Raw genomic sequence first — 5,177 nt, forward strand, 5'->3', positions numbered from 1 at the left:
TGAACTGATGTTTAGGGAGGAGGGTTTTATGAGATCTGCTCTTTGGTTAATGTCAGCTGAAAGTAACTCTCCCCACAGGAGATGGGAATACAGCAGTCTCTCTGTGCTTCTAATTATGACAGACACATGTTGCATATAAATTACCCTAGAGCAAGAGAAACCATACATACTCACAGCACTCTGTTTATCAGGGTCATGACAAGGTGAAATAAAACACATCTGTTGTATTCTGTCTCTTTTTGTCAGTCTCCAACTCACACACAAATGCACACACAATTTGACCACAGTGCCTGAGGACTTGATCTTCACAGCAGTGCTTTCCCAGGTGTGATTTTGAGTGTTTCTGTTGAGAGTAGCATACAGGTTTTCTTTCCTCATGAAAATTTGAAAATTACCAACTTGTAGCCCTATTAAGAATTATTCAGCAAATGTGTATATAATACTATCATCTTAAGTATTTTGTTTATTATTATATTTGTGACCCTGCACCAAAAAAAACAGTCATAAGGGTCGATGTTTGAAGCTAAGGTGAATAGATAGTTGTCCATTGTTGTATGGTTTGTTAGGATACAACTATTTGAAAATCTGGAATCTGAGGGGGAGGGGGGGGGGATCAAAATATATATTAAAAAAATCACCTATAAAGCTGTCCAAATGAAGTTCTTAGCCATGCATATTGCTAATCAAAAGTTTTTATATATTTACGATAGGAAATTTAAAAAATATATTCATGGAACATGATCTTTACTTAATATCCTAATGATTTTTGGCATAAATGAAAAGTTGATCATTTTGACCCATATAGTGTATTTTTGTCTATTGCTACAAATATACCTGTGCTACTTAAGACTGGTTTTGTGGTCCAGGGTCACATGCACACTTTTTTTTCTTATGCTGTCATACCGCCAACCCCCCAATGTATCTATAGTTTGCACCTGCAGTTTCTATACTGTATGTTAAACTTTAAGGATTAATGATTTGAATAGTTATTAAAAAGTTATCAATATAAAAATTATCAATAAATGGTATAAACACACATACACAAACAAGCACAGTAGAGGATGTGAGCAGAGAGCTCCTGGGTCTTCATGTTTGGCTCCCTGCTCAGTTCGCCACAGGCAATCCTTGCCCAGCTGAGCGTGTAATGGCCGCCATGATTGTACAGACCATCTAAGATCAAGAGCCCAGACAGACAGAGTGGTGTGTGGGGTTGTGTGGGGGTAAAAAGAAAAGAGGAGGAACAGAACTCTAGAGATTTAACAGTACAGGAACTTGACAGTGGAGGATGCTTTGAACTTGAACTTTTGAACAGCAGTAGCAGAGGGTCGAGGGTCAGAGTAGAGGGTCGATTGGGCCAGGGACAGGAGGAAGCTAGGGATGCACCGAAATGAAATTCTTGGCCGAAGCCGAAGCCGAATAATAATGAAATGCTTGGCCGAAGGCCGAATACCGATTGCGGTATTTCGCATTTTTTTCCATTTATTTTGCCAATTTTTTCACCATTACAATAATTAAATAGTAAAAATTTGCTTTTTACTATTTTGTGTTGCTTTTCAGAGAAATAAATCAAATAACAAAAATACAATTTCAAAATATTTATTTAACACTGAACTAGGGATGCACCGAAATGAAAATTCTTGGCCGAAAACCGAAACACCGAAAGAATTATGCCAATTATTAGTACCATTGCATTTATGGCTATGACTGTGTAATCTTACACAAATCAAAGCATTGCAATTGCATAAATTAATATTAAAGTTTCAAAGAGTAAATCAATTATATTAATTTAAACAATTGTTATCAATCAAATATTATATTACTTAAATAACATATACATATATTTTAATGCCTTTGTTTAAATTGTTTACATTTTTATAACACATTATCTTGTGGATCCATCAGTTCACATTTACAACTCTATGCGTTTCTCTTCCAGCAGGAGGCGCTTTCAGAATAATATTACACAAAGCAGCGCAGCAAATGACTTTGAAACGTGCAGCGCTCATATTTATTCAATGGATAGCCTTTTGAAGTTTCATCGCAATTCTTGTCTTTCAGTCCCCACATTTAAGACCACCTGAAGTTATAATTAAGACTTTCTTAACCCCTAAATGAAACTGCAGTCATCAATGAAAATTAAGAGCTTTATTTAAGTCTTTCAAAAAAAACAAACCTTACACAAAATACGTTTCTTTTTATTTTTTTCCCACCATGTTCAGGGCACAAGAAAAATATTAGGTGACTAAATTAATAGTCTAAGACCTTAAATGGGTGTGCCAGATAAATGAGAGATGCAAAATGTGCAGTGTTGGGGGGCCTCTAGGAAAGTGGTTGGGAACTACTTACACTCTAAAAAGTGCTGGGTTAAAAAATAACCCAACCATAACCCAGCTGCTGGGTAACTATGGGACAGAACACGCGTTGGGTTGTTTTGACCCAAGTGCTGGGTTAAATCATTTGACCCAAAATGCTGGGTTGTTTATTTGACCCAACCAGTGGGTCAGATTAACTGTGTTGCTGGGTTAAAAACTACCAAAATATAGGGTTATTTATTGTCTAATTGCCTTGCTACCTTTATATTTACCAATAATAATATATAAATCACAAAAGAATGTAAAATTATTATTGTTTTTCTGTAATACAGTTACACAACACAAAAAAATGAATATGTAAATGTCATTTTAATGAGTTTTCATATTTCTTTTTAATACAGTTTTCAAATAGGTGTAGCTGTCACACATTTTGTCCAACCCTTAAAGACACAAATAACGGTTTTAGTAGATCAGTTTCTTTTAAACACAAAACTGTAAACAAGGCACACTATATTCATATTCTTTATGTCAACATTGCAGCACCAGAACACTCAAAAATGAATTATTACCACATTAGAATCATTCTAAACATTGTGCCATTAAAACTAAGCCAAACAAAGAGTCCACCAGACAATTCTTACAATTTAAAACATGTTACAAGTGGCCAAAAAAAAAACTTCACACATGAAGACTTATGTCCATCAATATGATATACTGCAAGCTGGAGAAATTCCCAGGCAACAAGTCCGCTTCAATGGCATGGCCTGGAACAATGGCGAAGGTCTAGAAATGTTGTTGTCTCATCCCAAGGCTCAAATCCACCATGTTGGTCCCCACCTGTTAATTATACGGCATTTAGTCTTGCAACATTACATTTTAAGTTAAGTGTATTTTATGAACATAAACACAGAGGCATGAAATAAATGCTCATTTTACTTCTCAACTTTTCATACAGTTGTGGTCAAAATTATTAGAAAACTAGTATTTTCACCAGCTAAATAAGGTTTTAAGTCAGTGATTTCTATCTTTTGCTGTAGTGTGTCAGTAGGAAATATCGGTTTACATTTCCATTCATTTTGCCATTAATTGTGATAATCCAGTGACATTTTTGTTCTGTGCTCCACACAGGATCTGATCTCATCATCATCCAGAAGAACTGTGAAAGCGTCACCAAGATGCTCCAAGAGACCTAACTGCAAAGCTACAATACTGTTAAAAGTTTTAAGCACTTGTCTAAAAATGTCATAAAATGACTCTGTCAAAAATAATGTCATAAATAAATGTTCTTAATCAATTAACCTTGATTAACTACATTAAATCAACATTTGGTTTGACCGTCCTTTTGCGTTTAAAGCAGCTTTTGCCCTACACTAGGTGCACTTGCACATAGTTTTTCAGGTAGCTTTGCAGGTAGGTCTCTTGAAGCATCTTGGGGACGTTGTCACAGTTCTTCTGGATTTAGTCTGTCTCAGTTTGTTCTGTTTCTTCATGTCATTCCAGACAGACTGGATGATGATGAGATCAGATCTCTGTGGAGGATTGGCTGTTGTGCCAATGTAAACTGATATTTCTCACTGACACACTACAGCAAAAGATAAAAAACACTGACTTAAAATCATTTTTTAGCTGGTGAAAATACAACTGTTATAATAATTTTGGCCACCACTGTGTTTATATATATACATACACCCTTATTAGAGCAGAAAACGTAAAACAAAACTTACAGGTTGTACGTCAATGAATGGCCTCCGGGATTCCGTGGTTGTGGGTCTGAAGACCTTTTATCCAGAGTGGGCAGGACTTTGAAAGCACTTTCCCCTTTAGCATCTAAACCATAGGAATAATATGCAAACTGTGAACCATATTTTATAATCAAAACAAACTGAAACACTTTCATATGAAGATTTCTTCATTCCTTTAAATAATGCAAATTAATTCCCACCCTCATTCAACTACTGCAGGTTAAGTTTAGGTATGGGGTCAGATTCAGGGATGTAGAAAATGCTCACGCAGAATAAGGCATCAGTTTGTGCTTCATAAGTACTAATTAACAGCCAATATACAAGCTAATAAGCAACTAGTTAAGTGTTACTGTACCATTGTATTTACCAGATGATGTGTGTCAAATACAGTTGCATATTGTTTTATAGATTGACATATTATTAGAAAAAGCTTACCTTAAGTCATGTCACCCAGCTCTGAATGCACCTCACTGAGCACTGGCAAGAATTAGGTCTGCAACTGTAGCCCAGTCTTCAAAAAGTCTGCCTCTGGATATAGCTTCCTAAAGTCTTGTGAAATCTGATCAAATCTGAAAAACAAATGTGGTTCAATAAGTTTAAGGTTTATACTGGTATCCTAGTTTGTAATGCAACACAGGTATTCACTAAAATAGAGGAAGAGTAAGGGGCCGTTCACATGCCGCGCCTAAAAACGCGTGAAAACGCAAGACGCGTCGCTTTCTTTCCAAAAACGCAGCTTGCTCTCCCATGGCGTCTGCCGTTGCTAAGCAACCATGTCCCGCGCCTGGAAAAAATCAGAGCCATATAAAAAGAGAGTTGCGACACTCCCATAGGCTTCCATAGGAACTGAGGAATGCGGAAGTAAAGCGTGTCATGGAGCGGTCAATAGTTCCAAACAGCCAATAGCTCCTCCATTGAAGCCCATTCATTTCAGCGCTTCTCAAGAAATTACTGCATTTCTTTACATTTTAACGCATCAGTTGACCTCTCGAAAAACTGGCCAATAGTGGTGTTTTATGAAGCATGTTATAACGACCATAACCAGATACTAGTTGTCATATTTTTATGTTTTTAGTCTTTCTGCAATCTTTCTCTCACTGTAGGAGGTTGAATGAGTTTCAGT

General features: G+C 36.4%; 1 long non-coding RNA gene across 1 annotated transcript; it reads right to left on the reverse strand.

Annotated features, from left to right (window-relative positions):
* Nucleotides 1–2,896: 2,896 nt before the first annotated feature.
* On the reverse strand, nt 2,897–4,660 carry LOC141287977 (uncharacterized). The gene is made up of 3 exons (XR_012339595.1): nt 4,490–4,660; nt 4,037–4,139; nt 2,897–3,149 (listed from the first exon to the last, which is right to left on the reverse strand). It is a non-coding gene; the product is annotated as an uncharacterized lncRNA (long non-coding RNA).
* Nucleotides 4,661–5,177: the final 517 nt, after the last annotated feature.

The sequence above is a fragment of the Garra rufa genome, chromosome 16 (assembly GCF_049309525.1).
Source record: "Garra rufa chromosome 16, GarRuf1.0, whole genome shotgun sequence".
Taxonomy (NCBI): Eukaryota; Metazoa; Chordata; class Actinopteri; order Cypriniformes; family Cyprinidae; genus Garra; species Garra rufa.